The following is a 17,385-nucleotide window of genomic DNA, read 5'->3' on the forward strand; positions in this document are numbered from 1 at the left end:
GTTTGCAGAATGGTGAAAGCCCACACAGTTAAGATCACAAATTAAATAGAATTACAGGACACTTTTCCATCACAGTTTTTAGCCTCAGGTCTAATTTCATTATATCACATTTCCTACTGCCACACAAAGTCATTACTGTTCTAACCTTTGCAACCTTGGTCATAGAAAATCTAAAGAGAATCCGTTATATTCTGAATATTACAGTAGGGAATTTTTTCTTCCCACTGGTGAATAATGAACTGGGGAATTTTTTCTCCCTACTGACCGGCATTAAAATATATTCAGTTTGGCATCACCCCAAGGCAAATCCCCAACTCATCACAAAGGGTCGGTGTTTTATGCCGCATACACACGGCCGGACTTTTGGAGGGACTAGGTCCGGCGGTCTTTCCGACTGAGTTTTGGCGGAGTTCCGACAGACTTTCGGAATGAACGGACTTGGCCACACACAATCGCACCAAAGTCCGACGGATTCGACCGTGATGACGTACGACTGGACTAGAATAAGGAAGTTCATAGCCAGTAGCCAATAGCTGCCCTAGCGTCAGTTTTTGTCCGTCGGACTAGCATACACACAAACGGGTTTCTCGGTCCGGTGGAGTTCCGGTGGAAAAATTTAAAACATGTTCTATTTCTAAAGTCCGCCGGATTTTTGGCAAGCAAAGGTCCGATGGAGCCCACACAAGATCGAATTGTCCGACGGACTCGTTCCGTCAGACCTTTGCTGTCAAAAAGTCCGGTTGTGTGTATGCAGCATTAGTGTTTCACAAAGTAGAGATATGAACCATCTATGCATTGTGTTAAAAAAGGTGCAGTTCCATTTAAAGATCCATTGTGGAATGTTGGTAGCCTATTCAGGGCCATCTTTAATATTAATTGGACCTTGGGCAAAATTTTTCTTGCCCCCCCCCCCCCCCCCCCATGCAATTTCACTCTCCCCCTGCAGCATATGATTACTGCTTACTGACTGGGTGCTAGAGGTTACAGACCAGATTAAGGCTCATTGATTAGTTGCTAGAGATTATAGCACACCATCTCCTCACTGCAGGGGAGCATGATATACATATGAATGCTGCCTTGATTTACATATCAATGCTGCCAGCCGCAACTATTTACTTAGTAATGCCGCCGCTATTTACATATGAATGCCAGTTATTTTCATGTAAACACAGGGTCTGCAGGTGAGTCATCTGTACACAACAATAGGGCAGAGCTGAGCAGCATTAGTACAAGCACTTCACACTGAGATATCAGGACACAGCACAGGACTATAACTTCAAGGGACAAGGGAATTTAAACTGGGATTGTTGGCAAGTATGGGGCAGCTGCTTTGGGCCCCGCAACAATAACAGGGCCAAGGGCAGCTGTCCCTTTTGCCCTGCCTTAAAGACGGCCCTGAGCCTATTCAAAATTATTTTTCAGCCTTGCTGCAATACAAATTAACACACAACATTGCCTTTGTGTACTTGCATAGGGTACAACAAATGTCTGAATCTGGCCTAAAAAAAGCAGTTTCTTGTTCAACCTATGTTCCAACTTTGGTACTTTTTGTAAATCTTTGAATGTCTTAAAAGGATATTCATTTTTCTTACTCTAATAAAATTAGTTTTTGTTGTCCAGAGAAACTACATTTTCTAGGCTCCATTAAAAGATCATTTAAATCTAACCAGTTGCTCCAGGCAAAACGGCCATTATAGTACTCCTGCAATATTTATATAGGCTTCCATTGCTATTCCTCTCCCTGGCTGCAGTGGTGATTGCTTTGATAGCCCTCATTGGGATGAAAAATGGCACAAATGCTTTTAAAAAAAAGTGAGTTCACATTTTGGAGGAAAAGTGGTGCCCAGGGTTCAACTCATCTGTAAGGTAAAAACAGACTTAGTGCAATGAACAGGAGTACAGCTTTTGACATATGTAACACTGGGTAGGAAGAGGTGTCATTCCTGCTGGAAAATTACAAATGAGCTAAAAAGACCTTATGCTTACTAGTGAGTGAACCAACCTTGTACAGTGCCTTGCAAAAGTATCCCCCCCCCCCCCCCCCGGCATTTTTCATGTTTTGTTGCCTCACAACCTGGAATTAGCATGGATTGTTTGAGGATTTGTATAATTTAATTTACAGAACATACCCACAACATTGAAGATTTTTTTTTTTTTTTTGCAGCAAACAACAAATAGGACAAAATAACAGAAAAAAATCAATGTGCATAACTATTCACCCCGCTAAAGTCAATACTTTGTAGAGCCACCTTTTGCAGCTATCACAGCTCCGAGTCACTTTGAATGTCTCTATGAGCTTGCCACATTTTAACACTGGGATTGTTGCCCATTCCTCCTTGCAAAACTGTTCCAGCTCCTTCAAGTTGGATGGTTTGCGCTTGTAAACCACTCAAGTGTTGCTTTAGCAGTGTGTTTGGGGTCATTGTCCTGCTGGAAGGTGAACCTCTGTCCTAGATTCAAATCACACACAGAGTGGTACAGGTTTTGCTCAAGAATATCCCTGTATTTAACATCATCCATCTTTTTCTCAACTCTGACCAGTTTTAGTTTTTACGGTTCAGCAACTGGGGTAGGGAAATTTACCTGGTAAAATCAGATGGTGATGTACTGCTAGCAGATTGGCTGTAAGTACTTGAGACACCTATTGCTATACCTTTATTCCTCTCAGTGCAGGTTTTTGAGAGGACTGGAGGTATAGTGGGGTTGGAGATCCCAGATGTGGAGCAAGGAAAAGTCGGCCTTTTTCTTTGATGGAAGAGGGATCTCACCACTCCACAGGTGCTGGCTATTACCACTAGCAACAGACGAAAAACAAGCTCTGGACTGCTGCACTCTTCAGAAAACCACTTTCTTTTATTGGAAAATCAAATCACAGCTCAACAAACACAGTGAACAAGGAAAAATTGCTGATGTTTCGGCAGTCCAGAGCTTGTTTTTTGTCTTTTTCTTTGATGTGGGACTTTCAAGTGCTGTTGTCCATGGACTGCATGGCAGGTCGTCATATGTCTGGTCAAGCATGTGGTGCCCAAGAGACTGCTGTTCTGGCCACGCTTGATCCGCTTCAGACATAGGTTGAAAAAAGCAATGGTGCGATCTGCTGCACACGTGTCGAAAAAGGCCCACACCAAGGAACTTTTAAAAGTCAGCGGGGAGTCAGCAGCGCCCTGCACCTGCGGAGCTCTGCAGTGTGATGCAATAGGATGGCTGCCCTTAAACTGCCCACTAGTGGACACCCTGCCTGACATCCTGCCGCAAAGTGACGCGCCACGGTCCACTCCCAAAGGCATGGCTAACAGGCCCTGAAGACAGCCAATTATGGCTCATCCAGGGCTGAAGGGGAGAGAGTGTAGCAGATGTAAAAACACAAGCAAACCCTCTCTATGTGTCCCCAAAGTGGACATCATAGCTGATCCAGACACATACACAGAAAAAGCTGCACACCGGGTAGTTTGAGCACTCTCTCACATAAATAAAGCCACAAGTAGGGATGAGCTTCATGTTCGAGTCAAACATATGTTCGACTCGAACATCGGCTGTTCGGCGAATTCCGAACGTTATGGGCCGTTCGTGCCAAATTCGCAGTGCATTGCTGGCTCATGATTGGCCAAGCATGCACTGTGGCCCCGCATGCTTAGCCAATCATAGCGCCGGCAGCGAGGAGAGCCATGATTGGCCACAGGCAGGATGCCTGTGGCCAATTATAGCTCAGGCTGTGTAGTACACGCCCCACACTATATAAGGCCGCCAGCGCGGCGGCCTAGTGTAGTGTGTTGGCGTCTGAAGCAGTTAGTGGGTGTTCTGTGTACCTTCAACACAGTACACACCGATCGTTATCGGCCGATTTTTCATTCTTGCTCTTCTTTAGTGGTTGTTGTCTGCGTCCCTTGACCGCAGTATACACCGCTATATCCACCTATATAGCTAACTATCTTGCTCATTTTAAATAGAGCTTGCAGTCAGTGGTAGGAGATTGTGCGTGCTGTCTGCGTGCTCTGAACCCAGTATACACCGCTATATCCACCTATATAGCTAACTATCTTGCTCGTTTTAAATAGAGCTTGCCGTCAGTGTTAGGAGATTGTGCGTGCTGTCTGCGTGCTCTGAACCCAGTATACACCGCTATATCCACCTATATAGCTAACTATCTTGCTCGTTTTAAATAGAGCTTGCAGTCAGTGCTAGGAGATTGTGCGTGCTGTCTGCGTGCTCTGAAACCAGTATACACCGCTATATCCACCTATATAGCTAACTATCTTGCTCGTTTTAAATAGAGCTTGCAGTCAGTGCTAGGAGATTGTGCGTGCTGTCTGCGTGCTCTGAACACAGTATACACCGCTATATCCACCTACATAGCTCTTCTCTATTTGAGCCATCTGTCATCTGCAGGAGTTAGTGGAAGTTGTGTGTGCCTCCAGCACAATATACACTACCCAATTGCTGGTTTTCCCAACTCCATTCAGGCCATTACCATGTCTGGAAGGCCAGCAAGGAGAGGCAGACAGGCACGAGCCGATAAAAGAGGGCAAGCAGGCTCTGTGTCTAGAGACAACAGTGCTGGTCGTGGACGCGGTGCATCGTCATCATCAGCACGTGGCCATGGGACACGCTTGTCCTTCTTTTCGGCAGCTGGACATGTTGAGCCGCAACATGCCAACGACTTGGTAGAGTGGATGACCAAGCCCTCTTCATCCTCCTCATCCTCTCTCACCCAGGCTCAGGGTACTAGCAAAGCAGCTGCCAACGCATCGTCTTCCCTCCTCTCAATGTCATCATCAGTGACTCCTTCCCTAGACCCACCACGTCCTCCTGAGGAGTCTCCTGAACTCTTTGAGCACAGTGTTGGGTACATGCTCCAGGAGGATGCCCAGTGTTTTGTAGGCTCTGATGATGATACTCAGCTAGAGAAAGGCAGTAGCGTGAATGCAGAGAGAGGGGATGCTCAAGAAGGACAGCAATCTGGCAGTCATGTTCCAGCAGCATACTGCCAGGTTTGCTCCAGCGATGAAGAGGGAGGGGATGATGAGGGCACTGACTCCACGTGGGTGCCTGGTAGGAGAGAGGAGGAGGAGGAGGAGGAGGCACATGACCAGCGAGGCAGGATGCCCTCCGGGGGCCAGCTTAGGGGCAGCACACCGACTGAATCACACCGCAGAGCTCCGCCTGTGCAGGGCGCTGCCTCTGCGCGTTATTCTAAAAGTTCTTTGGTGTGGGCCTTTTTTGAGACGAGTGCATCAGATCGCACCGCTGCTATTTGCAACATATGTCTCAAGCGTATCTCGCGTGGCCAAAACATCAGCTGCTTGGGCACCACATGCTTGACCAGACATATGTTGACCTGCCATGCAGCTCATTGGCAAGCGTACCTCAAAGACCCACACCAAAGAACAAAGCGGACCTCTCCTTGCTCCTCATCAGCTGGGATCTCCAACCCCACTAGACCCTCAGTCCTCTCTGAAACCTGCTCTGAGAGGAATGAAGGTGTACACTTTAGGCGTGTCACAGCCAAGTGCTTCCGGGCACTCTGCTAGCAGTACACCCACGTCCGATTATAGCAGGCAAATGACCCTGCCCCAGCTGCTGGACCGGCGAAAGAAGTTCACTCCCAGCCATCCACATGCCCAGCGGTTGAATGCTAGCTTGGCTAAATTGCTAGCACTTCAACTGCTGCCTTTTCAGTTGGTAGACTCTGCCCCCTTCCGTGAGTTTGTACAATGTGCGGTTCCTCAGTGGCAGGTCCCCAAACGCCACTTTTTCTCACGGAAGGAGATTCCGGCTCTCTACCGGCATGTGGAAGGCAATGTCCTTGCCTCGCTGGACAGGGTGGTCAGCGGTAAGGTGCATATTACCGCTGACTCATGGTCCAGCAGGCATGGACAGGGACAATGCCTGTCTTTCACGGCCCATTGGGTCACTCTTCTGGCAGCTGGGAAGGATGCAGGACAAGGTGCAGTAGTGTTGGAGGTTGTTCCACCACCACGCCTCCAAAATGCTACTATTGGTTGTGACACACCTCTCTCCTCCACCCCCTCCTCTTCTTCTTCCTCCATGGCCTCTTCCAGTGCTCTGTCCTCAGAACCAGCGGTGCTCCGTAGGCGTTCCAGGGGCTACGCAAGTACGTAGGCAAAACGATGCCATGCCGTGCTTGCGCTGGTTTGTTTGGGGGACAGGAGCCACACTGGGGCGGATGTTTTGTCAGCTCTGCAGGGGCAGGCTGAGAGGTGGTTGACGCCACGCCAGCTTAAGCCAGGAATGGTGGTTTGCGACAATGGCACCAACCTCCTCTCCGCCCTCCGACAGGGACAACTGACCCATGTGCCCTGTGTGGCTCACGTCCTTAACCTGGTGGTGCAGCGGTTCTTGGGCAGGTGCCCGGGCTTACAGGATGTCCTAAAGCAGGACAGGAAAGTCTGTGTGCATTTCCGCCGATCATTTAATGCCTGTGCTCGGCTGGCTGAGCTCCAAAAGGAGTTGAACCTGCCCAAGAACCGCCTTATATGTGACATGCCCACCATGTGGAACTCAACGTTGGCCATGCTGCAGCGGCTGCACACGCAGCAGAGGGCCATCAATGAGTACCTGTGCGACTACGGCACCAGGACAGGGTCAGGGGAGCTTGGTTTTTTCTCACCATGCCAGTGGGGCATGATCAGGGATGCATGCACTGTCCTGTCACCGTTTGAGGAGGCCACAAGGATGGTGAGCAGTGACAGTGCATGCATCAGTGACACTGTACCTCTTGTCCACCTCTTGGAGCATACGCTGCGTGGAATAATGGACAGGGCACTTGAGGCAGAACAGAGGCAGGAAGAGGAGGACTTCCTTGCCTCTCAAGGCCCCCTTTATCCAGACAGTGTTCCTGCTGTGCCACCCATCACACAGGAAGAGGATGAGGAGGAGGAGGAGGAGGAGGATGATTGTGTCAGCATGGAGGTGGAGGCTGGCACTCAGCATCAACAGCAGCAGCAGTCTTGTAGGGATGATTTACAGTCCCAAGAAACCCGTGGACTTGTACGTGGCTGGGAGGAGGTAGCTGCGGATCATGTTGTCCTTAGTGACCCAGAGGACTCCGGACCGAAGCTAACCTACGCTGCATGGCCTCCCTGATCCTGCAAAGCCTGCGGAAGGATCCTCGTATTCTTCGGATCAAGGAGAGGGACCATTACTGGCTGGCCACTCTCCTTGATCCACGGTACAAGGGTAAGGTTGCCGACCTTATCTTGCCGTTGCAGAGGGAGCAGAGGATGAGACATCTCCAGGAGGTCTTGCAGAAAGTTCTGTGCAACGTGTTTCCAGAGACTGGGAGGTTACAAACTCCTGGTCCTGGACAACGTGTTGCTGAGGCATCGTTCAGAAGGTGCGGTGGAGAAGGTGGCCGTCTGACCGATGCTTTCAGGCAATTTTTTAGTCCGCAGCCCCAAGGTATGATCGGTTCCAGCAACCATCGCCAGCGTCTGATTTACATGGTGCAGGAATACCTAGGGGCAAGGTCAGACTTGGACACCTTTCCCACCAAAAATCCTCTGGCTTACTGGGTCTTGAGGATGGATCACTGGCCAGAGCTTGCACAGTATGCAATTGAGCTACTGGCCTGTCCCGCATCCAGCGTTCTTTCGGAATGCACCTTCAGTGCTGCTGGTGGCTTTGTTACTGATCACAGGGTGCACCTGTCCACCGAATCAGTTGATCGACTGACCTTCATCAAGATGAATCAGTCTTGGATCACCCACAGCTACCAAGCACCTGAAGCTGATGTAACCGAATAATTTTTTTTAAAATATCACATCCCTTCAAGACTGCCTATGCTGATGCTGAGTGACTGTCCTGTTATGTTGATTGCCTATCCTCTTCCTCCTCCGCTGATATGTTGGAAGAACATTTTTGGTTCTGGGTGATGCCATCAGCCCAATTTTTCTGCCCCTGTTTAACAGGGGTGTTTAATTACAATTTTTGATGCAATGCTTTGTGGCAGGGCTAATTCCTGCACTAAAACTAGAGTATATGGGAGAGGTTGCAGTGTCGTGGCACCAGCACCAGTGCTTAAGGCCCAATTTTTCTGCCCCTGTTTAACAGGGGACATGTAATTACAATTCTTGATATAATATTTTACAGGAGGGCCCGTTCCTGTGCCCACCCAGAGTAACTGTGAGGACTTATAGTGTTGTGGCACCAGCACCACAACCACCAAAGGTCAATTTTTCTACCACTATTCAACAATGGCATGTAATTACAATTCTTGATATAATCGTTCACAGCAGGGCGCTCCAGCGCCCACCAAGAGTCACTTTGAGGGCTTACAATGTTGTGGCAAAACCAACACCTTGTTCTGCCATTTCTGCAGAGCATATAGGGCAGGCCCCTACTTTCAAACATCCAACTTACAAACATCTCCTACTGCAAACGGAAGGAGACAACACCAAGTGAGATGAAAAAAGACGGACGGCAAAACAAATTATACAGGGGTGATAACCCTTCCCTATGTTTTCCAAAAAGCCTAAAAATAGTTTTTTTGACTGGAGCTACACTTTAAAAATGTACCAGTTGAAAATTACAAACAGATTCAACTTAGCACAACAAATCTACACAGTCCCTGTCTTGTTTGCACCGCCTGTATACTGCTGTTCTGAGTATATAGGGCCTGGGGGCCACACGTATTTCCTTTTTTTAATATGGGTACGGGGTTCCCCTTAATATCCGTACAAGACCCAAAGGGGCTGGTAATGGGCAGGGAGGGCTACCCATGCCATTTTTCTCAATGATTTTCAACCATACTGCAGGAACCAGATATAACATTAAAACCGCAAGCAGTTTGAAATTACGTTATTTTCGTTAAATGTCATTTTGTGCAGGGACTGTTCTAAACACGGGAAACACGTGGCACTTCACAGGCATACTATAGACACCCCCCAGGCACGATATTTAAAGGAATATTTCACTTTTTTTTCACTTTAATCGTCATTAAAATCAGTGCTCCCGCCAAAACAGCCATTTTTAAAAATATTTTAGGCATTGACCCATGTCCCCTGGGGCAGGAGCCAGGTCCCCAAACCCTTTTTAGGACAGCATCCTGCATATTAGCCGTTAAAATTAGCACTTTTAATTTCGAACGTTCGAGTCCCATAGACTTCAATGGGGTTCTAACGTTCGTATGAATTTGGGGTCCGTTTGAAAGTTCTGGTGCGAACCGAACCAGGGGGTGTTCTGCTCATCCCTAGCCACAAGTCAGAAATAAATACGCAAAAAGTAAAAAATATTGCAGATTGGTGCCAAGATGGCAGAGAAAGAAAGCTGCCACTAATATTGACACCCCGGGCCATAATTATATATAAAATTATTTGACCCGTGGCGACAGAAATAAAGCCAAGATGGTAAATCACATAGTGGATAAATGATGTACATAGGAGCCACACATGAAGTTGCAAAAAACTAAATATGGCCATACAAAAAAAACACGTGCAGGACTGGAAAACAATACAAAGCTAGATATAATTATAGCAATTAAATAAAGGATCTACAGTTCAATACAGTGCATAGCTCCAATGCTGTCCTTAAGCATCAAAACACAATGAAGACATAGATGAACTACATAATACTGTAAGCCAATAATATCATTGATCAAGAAAGGGGGCATACAAAGGCTGGAATTTTGCCTAATTGGGACAGTCAAAAACAACAGTCCTATTTCTCCATGCCCCCTGAGTCAAAGCCCTCAAAAAATGGTTTAAAACAAACCACATTGTTGAGCCCTGGAGGCTTAGTAGATCTCAAGCTATAAATTCAACATATTTTGAGTTAGAAGGGACTCTTATTCCAGTCTCCCCCCCTCAGATTCGGGTGTACCTGGTCCAGGATCAAAAATGTAATATTTGGGAAGACACCATGATGTACCAAGGTTGTATGTCTTAACAAATGGCAAGTCGGGGTCACATATTTTCATGCCCTGGATGTGTTGGTATGCCCTATGCCAAAACTCGAGTTTGGTCTTCCCAACATAGAAGCACCCACAATCACATCGGAGCATGTAGATAACACCTAAGGTCTTTCAATTTGCGAAGTGCTTTGGCCTGAAGGTACTGCCATCAGGCAGAATAAGATTCCTGTTGGTATCCATGAGTTTGCAGTACCCACATGCTCCGCACATAAAAGTACCCTTGTACTTACAATGTTCAATATCATGACCCCCCTTGAATTCACTCCTCACTAATCTCAATGCCACTGATGTTGCTTTTCTAAAAGTAAAGAGAGGACTTTCAGGAAGAAGTCTGCCCAAATTGGAATCCATGGTTAGGACATGCAAAAATTTGGAGACAATTTTTCTCACTTCTACATGTTGATTACAGTACTTTGTGATAATCCGAAGATGATTATCCTGGTTTATTGGTTTCTGTGAATAGATGAGTTTATGCCGTGTATGGGATGTGGCCCGTCTGAAGGCTTTTTTAAAGATGTACATGAATAACCTCTGACAACAAGTCTTTCACGTAAGTTGTCAGCCTCTGCTGATACTGGCTATACGGTATCAATCCTATTAGACTATGTGGGTGGAAACTTGAAGCATGTAATATGGTGTTGCCCACAGTGGCTTTCCGAAAATGCTCACTGCTGAGTGTACCATCCTCACTCCTCGAGACCATTAGCCCCTGTACACACGGTCGGAGATTCTGCCAACCAAATCCGTCGGATTTTGTCCGTCAGATTTAGTCTGACGGATTGTGTCCGAAACTGTTGCATACACACGGTTGGACTAAGTTGTCGAAAAATCCGATCTTTCAGAACGTGATGACGTAATTTCGCTACGATGGGACTAGATTCAAGCTAGTAGCCAATAGCTTTGATGTAGGAATTAGATCTGAGCATGCGTGGCACTTGGTCCGATCAAAATTCTCTACACATGATCGGATTACGTCCAACCAGCCCAGTTGGTCGGGAAATATTTCCAACATGTTGGAAAATTGGGTCGGATGGAGATTTGGACGGAATCAGTCCGATGCATACCACACACAGTCGGATTATCTGACGACACGGTCCGATAAGACGCGTTCCGACGGATTCTCCGACCGTGTATACACGGCTTTACACCCAAGAAAGAGATCTCACTACATGATGACATGGTAAAAGTGAGGTAAAATTCATTCCTATGCATGTTGTCAAGACATTGATGTAAAAGTTCTAGAGGGCCATCCCAAATGGGGAAAACGTGATCGTTATATCGTAACCATACAAGAAGATGGTCCGAATATATCAATAAGGCTTCATCACTAAAAAACATATTTTCCCACATCCCCAGGTACAAATTAGCGTAGGATGGGGCACAGCAAGTCCCCATCACTACTCCCTGTACCTGGAGGAAGTGGTAACCATCAAAGGTGAAAATGTTATGGTACAAGATATACTCTAGTAACAGTAGAATGAATTTGTTATAAGCCCAGTCACCTTCCCCTCTTTGGTAGATCGCATGTTTAACCTCTGCCAATCTCTTAGAATGGGGAATAAAGCTGTAGAGGGCCTCTACATCAATAGAGACTAGGTAGGCGTTATCGGGTACCACAAGATTTTCAATAATCTTCAGGAAGTGGATTGTGTCTTTCACAAAGGAACATAAACTTATAACAAGGGGTTTGAAATATTCATCAATCAATCGACTGACATGATCACTGATGGATCCCCTTCCCGTTATAATGAGTCTACCTGTTAGATTTAAACTGTCCTTGTGGACTTTTGGCAGTGAAAAAAAGTTGGTACAACTGGAAATTTGACTCTGATATACTCCCATATAGTTTTGTTAATGACATTGTTATTGTAGGCTGAGTCAATCAGTGAACAATATTCCTGATTAATTCGATACAGAATGTCTCTAGTAATCTTCCTATACCAGTTTTTATTCATTAAGATTTTTAGACACATAGAGGTGTATTGGGCATTGTCCATCAGGACAATATTGCCCCCCTTATCAGCTGGCTTAATAGTTATTGTTTTTTTGTCACTTAACATTTTGTGAGCCTGCTTATCCGACATATTGACATTGGTTACAATTGGGGATCGAATGGTGTGTTGCTATGACCATTTGTATAGTGACTTTATTGCAATAATATAGAGTTAGATTTAGTAACAGAATATGTTTACAGAGGCCCTTCCCCCTCCACTGATATGTAAATAACTGAGGGAGGATGTTAAGTTGGTGTATGCAGGAAATGGGTGGGAGGGGCTTGGGGAGTGTTTGAAAAAAACATATATTTGGGACAGGGGGAGAGAGGGTTTTCTTTAGAAACAAAAAGGAGACATTGCTGCCGGAAGCTGGAGAACTTTGTGAGTTGGACTGAGCAAAGGACCATGGAGGACATCTTGACCCCTAAGTTGAGTAACTGTTTAGTTTACTTAATATGTACAAATTGTACATGCTTATATGTGTAGGCATATATATATTTTGTAAGCTAAGTTGTCATGTATTCTGTTCATCCTACAGTTTGTATGTGCATATTTTTCCTGTTTAGTAAAGCATTGATACACTTCAGAAGTCTAAGCTTCCTTGGTTTTACCAAAAGAACTTAATAGATAGACGCAAAGCATTAAAACGGGGGCTCTTGACCTGGATTTGTGCTAAAATTTCAACTGAAGCAGATCTGTTTTCTGTGGTATGTTGCTTGTGCTGGGGGAAAAAATGCTGCTTACACTGTTTAGGAAGAGTAAGGCTGCAAAGGTTTCTGGTGTCCAGGAGGAATTGAAGGCATCCACCCTTCCTATCTGGGCCAGAAATAGTCAGTGGATGCATGTTGCAAGGGAGCTATCTGTATATGCTTCTCCTTTGAACAGAGCTGGGGGGGGGGGGGGGGGGGGGTGGAGTCTCTGATCTTTCCTCAGATTTTAGTCTCAAAAGTTGTGCTCTTACCAAACCTAACTATATTATTGCTATCAAGATAATATACAAAATTGGCCATAGCAACACAAATGGGCAATTTATCAATCTCCCCAATGCCCAACTTCAAAAAGTGGAGATATTTGGATTAGAATTAGGGGGTGGCTCTAGATCTCGTAACTGGAGGTTAATTTCCATTACCTCCCTGAGAGAGTAAAGAGGAAGAGACAGTAGAGCCCATTGCCCATCAGTACACTACCTGTAACCAAGGGTACTGTCAAAGAACACTCGAGTGCACTTTCAGTGTGGACTTTTTGTCCCTGTAAACGGTAGTCGCCTCCAATTGTGACAAGGTGCCTTTTTGTTCTTCGAAGAAGCCTGTGAAGAAACAGACGATAACTAGAAGATGAATTAGAAATTTCAGAATAATGATCCTTACGATTTTTTAATTTATTGTTATTTTTTAGTTGTTGTTGATTCCATCTATAAGATTATCCTCAAAGGCACATCAATCCCTACCATATTTACTCTCTTTTTTAGTTAGAATATCCTTATTAAAATCTCCCATATGTTTTTTGAGTTTGATCCCTCTGTCCACAAATGTTTTATGTGTTTGAAATGCTTGATTGTGGTGATGGGCTCTACTGTCTCTTCCTCTTTACCCTCTCAGGAAGGTAATGGATATTCACCTCCAGTGACGAGATCTAGAGCCACACAGGGAGTAGAAAGACATGACTCTACCCCTTTAATGAATACCCTTTTAATCAAATCCACCAACAAAATTTAGTTGAGGGAAATGAAAAAAACTATTTGCTGGAACAGTTGAGAGACCTAAAACCTCCTTCAACATTATTAATCTTTCCTCTTACATATTGACAGAAAATTAAACCCGGGTACTCCAAAAAGGTCTAGGGTTTTGCCCAAATGAAAATATAGACAAGTTTGAAGTGGTGAAGGATTTAGAATTATTTGCACGTAAACTTATGTTGAAAAACATGTATCAGAAACCTAAGGCTATGGACCAGTTGGTGTCACTCTTGGAAGCGAGTGACACAACTGATCTAATTGACCATATTGATTTACCCACGGTACTTTCTTTTCCGATGGATAATAATGGTAGGTCAACACAGGATTCTATTAAAGGGTCAAAATTAAAGAAAAAAAAAAGTGGTACAGTTTCCACCCCTATTTCTAATCCACACATCTCCACGTTTTTGAAGTTGGTCAATGGGGAGATTGATAAATTGTCCATTCGATCCCCAAGGGTAACCAATGTCAATATGTCGGATAAGCAGGCTCTCAAAATATTAAGTGGCAACAAATCAATAACTATTAAGCCAGCTGATAAGGGGGGCAATATTGTCCTAAATATCTCAAACCTCATGTAATAAGTTTACGTTCTTTTGTGAAAGACACAATCCACTTCCTGAAGATTATTGAAAATCTTGTTGTACCCGATAACGCCAACTAGTCACCATTGATGTAGAGGCCCTCTACAGCTCCATCCCCCATTCTAAGGGATTGGCAGCAGTTAAACATGTGATCTACCAAAGAGGGGATGGTGACTGGGCATATAACAAATTCATTCTACTATTACTAGAGTATATCTTGTACCACAACATTTTCCCCTTTGATGGTTCTCACTTCCTCCAGGTACAGGGAGTAGCGATGGGGACTTACTGTGCCCCATCAGATGCTAACCTGTACCTGGGGGAGTGGGAAAATATGTTTTTTAGTGATGAAGCCTTATTGATATATTTGGACCATCTTCTTGAATGGTTCCAATATATCGATGACGTTTTCACCATTTGGGATGGCCCTCTAGAACTTTTACATCAATGTCTTGGCAACATGAATAGGAATCAATTTAACCTCACTTTTACTATATAATCTAGTCGTAGTGAAATCTCTTTCTTGGATGTAATGGTCTCAAGGAGTGAGGATTGTACGCTCAGCAGTGGGCATTTTCGGAAGGCCACTGTGGGCAACACCATATTACATGCTTCAAGTTTTCACCTACAGAGTCTAATAAGATTGATATCGTATAGCCAGTATCTTAGGGTGAGAAGAAACTGTACCGATGATGTAACTTTTAAAGCAGAGGCTGACAACTTACATGAAAGACTTCTTTCAGAGGTTATTCATGTACATCTTTAAAAAAGGCCTTCAGACGGGCCACATACCATACTCGGCATAAACTCAACTATTCACAGAAACCGATAAACCAGGATAATCCTCTTCGGATTATCACAAAGTACTGTAATCAACATGTAGAAGTGAGAAAAATTGTGTCCTAACCGTGGATTCCAATTTGGGCACACTTCTTCCCAAAAATCCTCTCTTAACTTTTAGAAAAGCAACATTGGTGGCATTGAGATTAGGGAAGAGTAAATTCAAGGGGGGGTCACAATATTGAACATTGTAAGTACAAGGGTACTTTTATGTGCGGGGCATGTGGGTACTGCAAATTCATGGATACCAAGGAATGTGATTCTACCTGATGGCAGTACCTTCAGGCCAAAGCACTTTGCAACTTGCAAGACCTTAGGTGTTATATACATGCTCCAATGTGATTGTGGGTGTTTCTATGTTGGGAAGACCAAACTCGAGTTTTGGCATAAGGCATACCAACACATCCGGAGCATGAAAATATGTGACCCCGACTTGCCATTGGGAAGACATACCACCTTGGTACATCATGGTGTCTTCCCAAGGATTACATTTTTGATCCTGGACCGGGTGCACCCAAATCCGAGGGGGTGAGACTGGAATAAGAGTCTCCTCAAACTCAAATATTGTTGGATTTATAATTTGAGAGTTACCAAGCCTCCAGGGCTCAATGATGTGGTTTGTTTTAAACCATTTTTGGAGGGCTTTGACTCAGGGGGCATGGAGAAATAGGACCATTATTTTTGAACGTCCCATTTAGGTATAGGGAATCCAGCCTTTGGCATGTATGCTCCCCTTTTTAGATCGATAATATTGTTGGCTTACAGTATTATGTAGTTCATCTATGTCTTCATTTTGTTTTGATGCTTAAGGACAGCATTGGAGCTATGCACTGTATTGAACTGTAGATCCTTTATTAATTGCTATAATTATATCTAAGTTTGTATTGTTTTCCAGTCCTGCACGTTTTTTTTTGTATGGCAATATTTCGTTTTTTGCAACTTCATGTGTGGCTCCTATGTACATAATTTATCCACTATGTGATTTACCATATTGGCTTTATTTCTGTCGCCGGGGTGTCAATAATAGTGGTAGTTTTCTTTCCCTGCCATCTTTGGCACCGATCGCAATATTTTGAACTTTTTGCATATTTTTGTCTGACTTGTGGCTTTATTTATGGGAGAGAGTGCTCTAACTGCCAGGTTTGTGGCATTTTCTATGTATGTGCCCAGCATGGCTATGATGTCCTCTTTGAGGACACATAGGGAGGGCTTGCTTGTGTTTTTTTTCCTTCTGCCACACTCGCTCCCCTTCAGCCCTAGACGAGCTGTAATTGGCTGTCTTCAGGGCCTGTTAGCCATACCAGTGCGGCACGTCACTCCACAGCACGACTGTGTCACATCGACCTGCATGTGCCTTTCAGCTTGGTGGATGCACATGTGTGGTGCGTCTTCTGCACCGGCGCGGTGGGGAGGCAGGGCACGGTCGACACTCAGGGTGGTAGATCGGATTGGTTAGGAGAGGCAGAGACGTGTCTAAGTAAGTGGAATTCTAAACCTTTTTTACTGCACATCCTTTGATTTATTCACGCTGGATGCTTACTAATAATTCTGGTTTCTATGATTTTTTTCTTTTATGCCTCATGTCTAGACCACTTTTGACCATGTTTATACTGCAGATGCTCTGATTCTGAGATGCTCTATTAGTGTCATCTTAGTTATCTATACATACCAGCCTACCCACTGGTTTATTGTTGCATCTTGCCGTCTAGGTAGGTTTTTTGTTTGCCATAGTTTCCTTCCTTTCCTATGGATATACTATATGCTTTACTAGCTAGTCCATTTAGCAATGTGTCTTTGGTTTCAGGTCTCTCATATTTTGGACCCCAGTACATGCACAGACGCTAAACCTGGGCTCAGAACACAGCGCTCTTTTCAATACTATTTTGGGTGCTTTTTCCACCAGCCCAGGAGACTCCAAACAGATTCTTGAGTGGATGTATGTGGGGAGCCAGGCGTGAAGTTGCATAAATCCTATTTTTAACCCTATGGATACTTGTGTAGTGTCAATTAATTAAAAGTAGGTGAACTACATCTGTGGTAATTTTGAAGGTTTACTTTGGTAGTGATATTAATTACTATCCTTTTCTTGCATTCTTTAATTTCTCAGATGTAATTTTCTCTGTACGAACCTTGATGAAGGAAAACATTTTTGCAACGAGTTGGTTCAGGGAGATCTTACCACATTTCATTGATGGTTTTTAATTGTATCCATAATTGTTAATCTTGTACAAGTATTATATGTATTTTTATATATATAATTTTTTTGATATGCTAGTACTTTTTTGTAATAAAATTATATTTTTT

The sequence above is a fragment of the Lithobates pipiens genome, unplaced genomic scaffold, assembly GCF_037356315.1.
Source record: "Lithobates pipiens isolate NorthernLeopardFrog02 unplaced genomic scaffold, aLitPip1_a1.2 Scaffold_10, whole genome shotgun sequence".
Taxonomy (NCBI): Eukaryota; Metazoa; Chordata; class Amphibia; order Anura; family Ranidae; genus Lithobates; species Lithobates pipiens.